The following is a 12,058-nucleotide window of genomic DNA, read 5'->3' as shown; positions in this document are numbered from 1 at the left end:
CCACTTTTGTTTCAGACATTTTACAATTACGGAACATTATTGTGATTGGGCTACAGATGCGCGGCGTCTCCTGTGTTCAAGGAGCCAACGCAATATGATATGATGAAAATACATCTGGGCGAGTTGGTATGGTGACCTCTCTTGGTAGGGCAATATGACCTCTCAACTTACGACTGTACGAATTATGTTTACCTCTTATTTACTTTCATATCTACCTTCACTTATTACGCAATGACAGCAGATATGCTGCGGTGGACACTTATGCAGAATAAAGCAAAGCTATAAAAATGAAGCTTTTTTTGGGTGAACTTGAAAAAGTCTGCATAGAGATATAAATATGAAGCAAGATATACGTTTTCTCTCTCGCTACGCCTAACTGTCTAAAGCAGCTTGAGTAAATGCATTAGGCCTAGAAAGCTAAACGTACTCAAAGCATAAGGTGAAAATTGCTAACAAGAAGGTCGTTTTATGGAGGGCAGTGACGGAAGCAAGCTCTCCAAAATCTCATACTACACCAGTGCCTGAGTAGCAGGTGAGTTCGAGTAATCTGGGCAAGTTGAACCATTCCATTCATAAAGTAGTTGATGGAGAGTACCTAAAATTAATATCTGTCAAGATACAAATAGCTTTGTGTAGTTCACTATATACTAGTAGATAGCAGGTATTCTAACGCCTATATTTTATCGTAAGTAATAGATAGACACTGCAGGAGTATATTAGAGAAGCAGTGAGGAATTAGGAGCAGATTCATTCTGTTACGTAGACAATGAAGATGATTTCCTTCCATCCAGCTCTGAATGCACCCTACGAGAGGTAGAGTATATCTTCTGTTATATAATAACTGTTATCGCCTGAATGCCTCTCAGCCAGTAAAGCGAACAGAAGGTGTTCCTACTCAGTTGGAGAGAATTTCGCGGTGCTGAAATTCAAAGAACATTTAAAGATTATTATGCCCAGTAATTTAGGATGTGGCAGATTTTATTGCATTTGTTGCCTCAGCTTTGGACGCAAAAATGTGACCTGTACCCCTTTTCATGATTAGAACAACACATCATCGAGAGCACTACACTAACGACCTGCATATTCATAACCGCTAAACCCGCCAGGCAAGGGCGGATGCTCTTGGTGACCTTATAATAATCTATCTTGCATCTCTAATTATTTGCTGTCTGCTGTCTTAATCTATTCAAGCAGTTTTAAATCATGAAAGGTAGGGCCTAGACTGTTCGAATCAAAAAACGTTTAACGTCACATATGCGCCTCAGATGTTAGGCTCTGATCGTTAATGTCAAATGATGTAGCTTTGCGAAGCCTTCAGGAGAATCACAGCAGTGAAATGATAGAAACAATAACAGTTAAGCACCAGAGGTATAACAAGGAAAACTTTACGCATTTAGATCGGAATATATTTATTTGGGTCATAGCCTTCGCAGTTCCCTCCAGCATTTCATTAAGGTATCTTCGAAATACGTCGGTAGACAAAATACTGTAAATTATGCTGCTTTTTAATGGTTTCGTTTGTTGGGCTTAACGTCCCAAAGCAGTTCCTGCTATAAGATATTCCTTAGCGGATGGCTCCAGAAATTTTGACCGCCTGGGGTTAATAATCGGGCACTGACATGGCAGAGCACACGGCCGCCTTGCTATTCGCCTCCACCGAAAAACGCCAGTGGAGGCCGGGATTCTATCCTGCGTTCTTAGTAGTCGAGCGTCGTAACCACCGCGCCATCCTAGCTGCAGATCTTTAGAATGTTAACTGTAGCTTTTCTTCTCCAGCTCAAAAGCAAACTCCCTTTTTCCGTAATTATTTCAAACAGAAATATAAATTTTATGCGATGGCTGCACATGCATTGCAACGCCCAAGCCGTCGTGCCCTGACCTCTTTTAAAGTTCGAACACCCTTCGTATGACGCCCAGAGGTGCCTGCTCTCTGCCCCATTTACACCTAAGCGCGTGTGCAGCGCACCTGCGCACTTGGCATGAACCGCGCATATCCTACAGGAATACCATTTTGCTGAAGCTTAAAGTGTCATCGCACGTACCCTGGAGTAGCCATGAGTTCAGTCCTGTGCCCCGTGCTTTTGGCATTGTTACTTGCCTTAGCACCAGCGGAGTGCCAAACCGTGGATGCCTTTAAGGTGAGCTATTTCAGGTGTCTGTTATAGTATCAGTGTGCTCAAGCCGCACTAGAACTTCGATAATCGCAGAATTTTGTTGGTACTCAAAAAACGTCGTCTTAAGAAATCCAAATTAAAGCAGCTCATAACAGGTGTGATTTCTTATTGGGTGTCTTTACATTTTGGAACAAAGAAAATGAAGCTCAATTTTTTTTTAATTCACTTTTGACGTAACAACGCTATTAATGATACGATGCCTGGAAGAAACATAGTTATGCGTAAACGTCTGTGTTTTATTGAAGGCGTTTGGGAAAACAACGTTTGAATTGGAGTATTCTCGGGAACTATATGAACGCAATTTTACTAGCTTCGCTGCCATCGCAATGAATTTAACAAGAAATTGTCTTGTAGTCCGCCCCTTCTTAATACCACATTCCTTTTGGAGCAAAAGAAATGTATCTGAATAATAATGTAAGTTTCAATGTCTCAATAAAGTTTAGGAATATATTCATCATCATTACCAGTAGGAATATACCGAATGCAGGGCGAAGGCCGCTCATATTATCCTCACATTAACCCGGACCTATGCTAACTGCATCCAAATTACCCTGCAATCTTCCTAAGCTCATCCGCCCAACCACATTTCTGCCGCCCCCTGCTACGCTTTCCTTCCCATAGGATCCAGTTTGTTACGTTAAGCGACCATCGCTTATCCTCTCTTCATACTAGATGCCCTGCTCATTCCCATTTTTTCCCGATTTACACTAGAATCTGAGTAATTTGATTTATTTCTCTGACCATCTCGGGGAATTATAACACTGTGCAAATGTGGAAATCCTGGAAAACAACCAAATTAAAACATTTTTGTTGTTTTGTGCCTATATAATTGGTAACTTGGAATTGTTTTGCAGCCACCGCTAAACATAAAAACATGGAAAAAATGCGGGTTGCTGTGCAATCGTAACAGTTATTTGTCGCAAGTGGTTTCAATACAATTCCAATGAAAACAACTTGCAATTGTTTTCGACAAGGGAAACGACAAGCTGTATTTTCACGCCTATTCTGCAACCATTAATGAAAACTGCAAAAGAGGTAGATAGATCAAGTGGCTATTTGCAAAACATAATTTGTAAGAGACAAAAGGAATGAAAACTAAAGGGTTAAAAAGCGTGATGAAAAAATATAAATAGCTGCAGTCTGAATTCATACATCAATTTTCTACCCATTTGGCCTGTAGAAGGATGGCAAAAGTCATAAGGCGTTGTTTAAAATTGCAATATATGTGGCGACTTATGCATTTTTCGCTCCTAGCAAGAATGAATGTGACAAAATATTCTAATCGAGCAACTAGTAAAACATAACTAGGTTCTCAATATATGAAGGTTAACTCCTAAATAAAACAATTCGCTAATAGTTTCTCAAAAGTATAGACCAAATCCTGCTTCGCGCAGATTTCAAAACTGACCGCGGTAGGTATTGGCTGTACTCTGCATAAAACCTGCCCCGACAATTTTCATGCTTAAATATTTACACTCTCAAAAACAGACAAGCCCCACACTTCTTCAGTGTGGTTGGCAATATGCCAGTTTTTTTCAACAACATGCTGGTTGGTTTCAAACACTGAGATATACGTTTCTTAACTTTGAGAGCTACGCATTTCTCTGCTTTGTAGATGATTGGAGGCTTCCCTGAAATAACGGCTATATATGGAACTACTGCTGCAACGGAAGGACAAGATCTTCAGTGCTTACATGCTGTTCTTACTGAATACAACCCTGACGAAAGCAAAGCTACTTACGTGTGGTTCCAAAAGAATAGTGCCGGCACTGAAAGGTAACATTAAAAAGGAAATACTCTCTTCACTAAGCTTCAAACATTCGCCAAAGGATTTGAGTTTTCAAAAAAAGTTTTAAAACGGCGTATTTTCATTTGTACCTATCGATGAAAGCGGTTGACGCGATATGACATAAATAACGGAGATTGTTCTGTGCATAGTTGGTTCTTTAAATGGTGGGTTATTGCGGATATCTACTGTTAGCGAACCCCCCCCCCCCCCCCCCTTTCACTATATTAAACTTCGATACTCGAACGGGTATCTGCTGTACAATACAAAATGATACTGGCAGACCAATTGTTCTCAAGATAAAGGAAATAGTTGGTTTCAGCAGCTCTGTGTAATGCACTGTACGGTCCGCTGGTTCATTGACGCTTTGTTGCGCACTTAACTCGGGATACAAAGGGAAGTTGTGATGCAGGGCATCTAAAGCAGCAAGATGGTTGACTATCTTCGTGGAAGCTGTCAAGTGAAGCTTTAGTAGCGGCAGGGTACATTTGCTTAAGCGTTTGTAGCCAGAACTGATGTACCTAATCGCTTGGAAGAATGAAAAAGCATATAGCGTTGAGGGTGGTGCTGGTGAACACGCTATGGTTGAGGGTGGCGCTGGTGAACACCGCCATGGTTGAGGGTGGCGCTGGTGAACACGCTATGGTTGAGGGTGGCGCTGGTGAACACATGCTATGGTTGAGGGTGGCGCTGGTGAACACTCTCAAGGTTCGTATACAGACAACGTAAATACCCAAGCAAGTAGCAGGGGGGACAGCGGCTGATGTAGCTCAGTTGGAAGAGCACCCGACGCGATATTCGGAGGTCGTGGGTTCCATTCCCACCATCGGCACGTTGTTTTTTCTGCTACTTTGTGTTTAATTATCTTCCCCTAAACAAGATTACATTACTCATTTCTTTGATTATCCAAGTAAACATTAAAAAGAAAAAAAGGACATAAAGTAACATCCCCTACGCTTTCCTTGGCCTCGCCGACTGTTGGCTTCTTTCCTTCATGTATTATAACGAGCACCCTCATTTCCCCCTAATATATATATATATATATATATATATATATATATATATATATATATATATATATATATTAAGCAGATAAGTACGTTACGTTCTCGCATCACACACACACACACTTACTTGCCCGCTTAAAACACTATAGAGCAAAGGGTACGCTTCATTTAAAAAAACATTTTATTGGACTCGGCGTTTCGATTGAGGGACCGACCTTTTTCAATTGTCGTATGAATGTATGTAGGGAGTCAACCTGAGCAGGGGTATCTTTGCTGGGAAAGGAGCTATTGCTCTCACATATGTGTTCTAATCTAAAAATTCAGCAACATAACATAAACATATTACGGAGTATTGCGCCTAGCGTTGTATTTCTATTGTTCAAGTACGAAAAAAATGGATTTTTAACAAAGTTGAAATTCGTCGTGTTCTTGCAGCATCGGGTGGAAAAATTATATTTAACATATACACGTTATCGCCGTGTCCCGTTCGTTAAAAGTGGGATTCAGAACATTTGCAGAGAGAACCTTGTTATTCCAGGCTAGCTATACCGGCTATGAGAACAATGCTATTTTTTGATCAAGTAGGCACTACCGTAACAGCAACTGTCGCAGAAATACTATGTTCATGCTCATAATTCCTACTTGAAGCAAGAATGCATCTTAGTGACAGTAATCCTTTACACTGATATTTCTAATGACCATGGGTTATTGTGTTCTCAACTGACTCAACTGAACATCAAAAAGATTATTTGCTAAATTTATTTTCCAGTTATACTTTCACGCAGTGCAACTCTACCGGTGCAACCGATCGTTGAACAATTGACATAGTCACACATTCCTCTACAATTATGACAAGATTGACTGTTTCTGCAGAAGCCATGAGAAATGCGCTAAAAACGCGACACAAAAGAAGCCACATGAAAAGTATAATAATGTAATTACACAATGTTACGAAGCGGCGAGCCGAAGAATGCAGGATTGGAAAGCATGACTTATGGCAATAAGAGATGACGCTTAGGGATTTCTGAGTGCCTAGCGCGAGCGCTACTGTCTACGCAACTGTCAGATTTTTCCTCCTCGTCTGTACAATATTATAAGAAAAAAAACACTGATTTGACGGTCATTGAGGTCAGCTGGGCTTCCTTAGATTCACCCTATGTGTAGGTGGCAAGAAGTGCTACGTTGTTGCCATCTCTTAGCGATAGTATTTTTATTACTGCGCAATTCTTTCCCCTGGGCGGCGGCCGCCCGCCCCTTGAACCCTTGGTGGTGAGTCTCGACCACCGCTTTGGCGCACTTGCCTGGATTACGACGCACACACGAAACATAGGATCTTGCTCGTCTCGCATCCGGTGAGAAAGTGCGATCAGGGGGAACGCCAGTAGTGCAAAGTTCGCGAGAACGGGAGTGAGCGCTGCGTCAGCACGGAGAGCGGACGCTTGAAAACTGTGTGCGAACGTGCGTGTACAAAACAAAGAAGTGTATTTGTATCCAGTTGATCATTGTTAATATATCCATTGTATGTTTTCATATTTTATTTGTGTGTCTAGTCTTTTCTCTCACATCTCTTTTTTTCGTTCTAATGCTAACACATCTATTTACTGCTTCTATCTCCTTAAAGGTCTGTCGAACACCGAATTATTAAAGGTGACTCTCCCGACCAAGTTATTGAATTCAGCGCCGATGGTAAGTTGGGTAGCGATCGCTGGCTGTGTACAAAAAATAATTTGTCACTGACTAAATACTGAGCTTCCAGATATTTGTTCGCAGCGAGATGAATACCACAGCGATAAGGTGTCAGTTTAAAGATTTATTGTGCTCTGCCTGTCTTCACGTTTCATCAGAGATACGAAGGAGTTAAAATAATCCAGCCTTTGTGACGACGACTGTGTGTGTTCTGAATAAACTAACTTTCCAACTTGAATGGGGATACGCTGATTTTGATATCAAAAATACCAGCAACAACTCATAAACACGCCTGCTTAAAGACTCATCGCAAGCAAGATCTAATGTTACGAGAATAATATCCCATTCCGTTTTAAACCAAGATATTTAAGCCAGAAAATAGAAACTATTTGGTCGCTAAATTCAGTTGAGAAAGGTGCAATATTGTGCTGACGAAGAAATAAAAAACATATTTAGACCACTAGAAGCTTAAATTCTAATTTGCAGGATGTGCTTGAGCTGAGAAAATCTTGAATTATGCATGGCGCCCTATTGCCTTTGCACTTCAGTTTAAGCCCATCTCAATGACACAGCGTTCATTTGTGAGGCGTGCAGAAAACTCACATTGCACTTAGCAAACATCGAACGGGCAATAATGTTTTTATACATGCATGTCGTCGGTCAGACCCACTTTCTTCCCTTAAGCATCATCTCTTCGTTTCAGATCCTGGCACTGCCGCTACTGCCACGGTGTATTACACGGACTACGAAACGTGCTTCGTTCTCAATACAGAAGTCATGGAAGGCCGTAAGCTTTAGAAGGCGAAACATGTTTTTACTTCCGCCGAAACACACAGAATCAAAAGCTTCCTGAATGCCTCTACACAGCGAGAGATTGCTGCCTGATTTGCTGGCTTAAGTACATACACGCCAGAGGGCGAACAAGTTTTACTTCAGCATTTAGTGCGTGCAAAACTTAAAAGAATGGCAGCTGACACTGGCTGGCTGATCGAAACATGTCTTTTATATAAAGCTTAACTGTGCACTTTTCATTTAAGCATATGTGCGTGTATGTGCACCCACTGCAGTCACAGCGGCCGAGGAACTTGCTGATTCATTGTCGTGGACTGCCGTAAAGCTTGGCGGCTGACTCTGCGTCGATTAACTCTCCGAGATTTGTCCAGAGCGTACTAAATGCTACGCTGTCGAGGGTCAGTTGAAGGGCCCAGTCGATGTAGTTGGCTTGATCATCATCATCAGCCTGACTATACCCACTGCAGGGCGAAGGCCTCTCCCATATTTCTCCACTTAACCCGGTTCTGTGCTAGCTGCATCCACTTGACCCCTGCGAACTTCTTAACCTCATCCGCCCACCTAACTTTCTGCCGCCCTTTCTGCCGCCCCCTGCTACGCTTTCCTTCCCTTGGAATCCAGTTTGTTACCCTAAGCGACCATCGGTTATCCTCTCTTCGCACTACATGTCCTGCCCATGGCCATTTCTTCTTAATTTCCACTAGTATGTCGGTAACCTGAGTTATTTCTCTGACCCACTCTGCACGCTTCCTGTCTCTTAATGATATTGGTACGTTACGTAGTTACGTTACGTACGTAGTTACGTAGTTGGCTTGTCGGGTGGCAATGAGAATTTCTCCGGGAACCCTTCCTCGAATATCAGAATAATAAGCGATAGCTCATACAGCTCGTTCATCTGAAAAGTTATCGGCGTCGTTGTAGTAGTTGTTTTCGGCACCAAGTGTTGTAAATATTCTAGAGCTTCGTAGATAAAACGTACGTATCATGCTAAGTGTTCGTTTAACAATTGATTATTGTGGTTCTGTGTGAAAGGCGATGACTAGTTAATAAAATTAAACTAATTAGTTGATTATTTGATAAAATAACGAAATGAGACCATGAAAAAATCGAGAAGAGAGGGTTTAAAAGTATCAGAAAGCTTAAATCGAAAATCCAGTGCTTGATCAAGCTAACGTTTGGAATTTTTTACATGAATCGAGTAAACCAATCGAAAAAAACAATTGAAAAAGCATAATGGTGTTAAAATGCTGAGAAGAAGAGGCAGTGCTTGAGGAGGCTAATGAAAAAAAATTACACCGCTTAATTTCAATTTTTTCAAATAGTTGATAAAAGTAAAATTGGAAAAAGGGGTTGAAAGGTGTGAAATGTTCAGAATGAAAAGACGATGTTTTATGATGCTAATGAAGGAAATTCGGTTGTTTAGTTCATTAGATAATTACCTGAAATATTTAAAGGAGGAAAACTGGAAAAACGGCCCAGGGTCGATATTCAAGGCACTCTTAGGATCTGAAGTGCGCCGAGGCGAAAGCTTTCAACCAGCACTGTCGCTGCCCTCTTAGTCGCTAGTGCATGGTTACGTTCGGTGACCATAGTTGTGACGTCATTGCGTGTGAGCAGTTATGCTACTAGGTGTCGGTTGAGGTGGGCATACGAGGACACTGCGTATGAGCACTGCGTGCGTTTAACACGTCTCAAAGGTTACTGAAGCAAATTATAATTTTCTGGTTACTCTAAATTAATTACCTAAGTATCATTGAGAAACAAGTAATTATCACTGACTAATTAATATTTGTTATTAAGCTAATGTTCCTGCAACTACTACCCCACAATTGATTATGATCCCTACTGAAACCATCCTAATCTTCTTGATGATGATCGACAGCTGCCACGGACGCGCGGACTCACGCATGAACACGCCGGCGAGTCATGAGCCATAAAAGGCTCTCGTGTTCAAAGTTTCAGAATGCTAAAAAGTCAAAGACAAGGTTCGCTGATGCGAAGTATTGGTGTGCAGCCAATAAAAAATAGTTGAAATATATCCAAATAAAAAAAAACAGCGGTGTGCTTGAAGCAGTATTGCTTCATACCCCGAAAGACCGAGTTCCCTCGGCGTTCCATTGAATGCGAACCACCCGTTCCATTTAAAGCCCCCTGGTAAGCATCAAGAAACGGCGTCCGCGCTTACCTGTCACGCCATCTTTTGCCAGGCTATGAGAGAAAAAAACATTATAAATAAAGAACAATGATAAAATGCTATGAAACATCGCCCATAGGAGTGAAAAGCTATCGGGTCGAAATCTTACAGGAGGAGGTTAAGTGTCCGCCTAATTTTTCTGGACACTTCCACCTGGCATGAGCAGCTGTCGCTGGGCTTCGGCAGCGACAGCATAGTTTTTTCAGGGTCGTTGTTGAATAATTTGTGTATTAAGAAGGGGTTAATGCAGTATTGGTTGTGAGCCGGCATAATACCGCTTGCGTAGCCCTCGATTGTTCCTCCGGCATAGAAGGAATAGGGCGTTTCTTCCTGGGTACCTTCCTTTCTTGCATTATGGAGGTGCTCAGGGGTCCTTGCTTCGTCACTTACTCGTCAATTCATTGAAGGAGAAAGGTTGGGAATGTCGAATGTTTGTTCGGAAAGGTGGATATTTTGCGCGCTGCTGCTCGAGCCTCGCTTTTGGTCCATTCGTAGCCCACAACGCCTGGGTGGCCGCCAGCAAATCTTCACGGTAAATTTAAGCTTACGAATAAGCTCTTGAAATGTTATTTATAAATGTCTGCTCAGATTGTGACAGGCTCGTCAACACACTTCAAAAGCGTGAGACGAATCATCGCTAAACATTACAGATGTAAGTGTTGGAAGCGTCCCGTGGTAAAAACGATATAATTAAGTATACTCCTCGAATAATTAAACAGGATTGCTTTTTTACTTAGCTTCTTACGCGTAATATGCTACGGCACAAATAACGGTTCTTAAGAGAAGAAGAAATTAACTAAAGATATAGAGAGTAATTGTTGTCCTTGAAACAACCATCAATACGCGTACATAGTATGAAACTAGAATGTAGCTCTGAATGCTCCATAAACAAGCCTCTCATTGGCACCGAGACTTTTTATTAGGTCAGGAGAAAGCGTTTTAATGTGATTTTCTATGGGTGAAAAAATGAAGGTATCAAGAATGGTTTTGAGAGCTTTACTTTGTTAGCCATTCTCCTTGGCTATGTACTATGTCATCCTGTTATCATTTCACATTTGGATCACTACAAATGTAAAGTTTTGGGGGGATAAGTAAAATTGTTCCAATCTTTAAATTTTATTAGCGCTCGTTTAGCGTTTTCCCAGTTTTAAGATAAAAAATAGGCTTACCAAGAAATATCTTATTGCATGGATGCGATTTCCAACATAACTATCTAACTGCTCTGTGCCAGTGAGAATATGCAAGTTTTTAATCTTGAGTTGTAATCCATCACTCGCGCTGCTTCAGTTTGACTACCCCATGAACACACCAAAGCAGGGATATCAAGACGCATTAATACATACTAAGGTACTGAACATTACCTTGGGAACAACAACCTGTTGATTCTACTGGGGCACTGGTCAAAACTGCACCCGCTTTGAAGGTTTAGAAGTCGGTTGTGCATATTCTTTAAGGGAATGCCACTCCCGCTGCAGTATTACAGACAGAAGTAGAAAAGGAGCAAGTCATTTGTAATACATTCACTACGTGCCCTTTTCCCTAAATAAGCAGGTGAGAAATTCAAAGTTATCCCCTACAAACGAAAATAACTTGATAATGAAGCTTCAGCAACAAGTGCATTTCTCTTCTTAATATCGATACAAAAAGGGAACAGTAATTTTTTCTACAGCCTCATCTCTACAGCCGTCAAGGGCTACGGAGCTAAGAGATGGTTTGGTAGCTAACCGTTACATTATATATTGAAGAGATATTGCAAGGCTTCAAATGTAAGTCACTCACTTCTTCCTCAAATTTGATGTAAAATTGAAAATTGCGACGGCAGGCAGAAAACGAAATATTACATGGAGAGGCAAGCTAATATATTGTGCGAAGGTCATTGCTTGCAAAAATATTGAACGAATTCAACGTATCTTTTCAACAGCTCAGTATTTTAGTCCATACTTTTTAGCTCCTCATTGTAATCATCGCAATGTATTTGGCGCTGATAATAAATCAGCACAGGCTCTCAATTTGTTTTAAGTGACGATGTTTAGGCTGCAATTACCGCCTTAACTCTCTTCTCACTTGAAGCTTACACAACGAAGCTTCAGCTACATCACTCGATTGGGAGAAAGAGTCGCGTTTTGCTGACACGTCAGTTTTGCATCCATTAGCCAAAGGAAAAGCTGGCGGTAGAGGTTTGGTACCGGGAAGCATGAAAGAATAGACAAAAGAAGCTTACCATACGCAAGTTCTGGAGTGTTATCTGAATACGCGGGGGGCGTAAAAAGAATATCGTGACTCGCCACTGCTTCTAACCACGTAATTACCTTCGATTTTGTCTTTATTTTATTTTCACATTTGAAACATACAGTAAATAGAAATTCCAATTAAAATGCAGAAACATTAAAAGCAACAACATTAAAAATAACCATGGCTC

Source organism: Amblyomma maculatum, chromosome 10 (assembly GCF_055883805.1).
Source record: "Amblyomma maculatum isolate TAMU_Amacu chromosome 10, ASM5588380v1, whole genome shotgun sequence".
Classification (NCBI taxonomy): Eukaryota; Metazoa; Arthropoda; class Arachnida; order Ixodida; family Ixodidae; genus Amblyomma; species Amblyomma maculatum.
Note: the sequence above shows the minus strand (reverse complement) of the source record.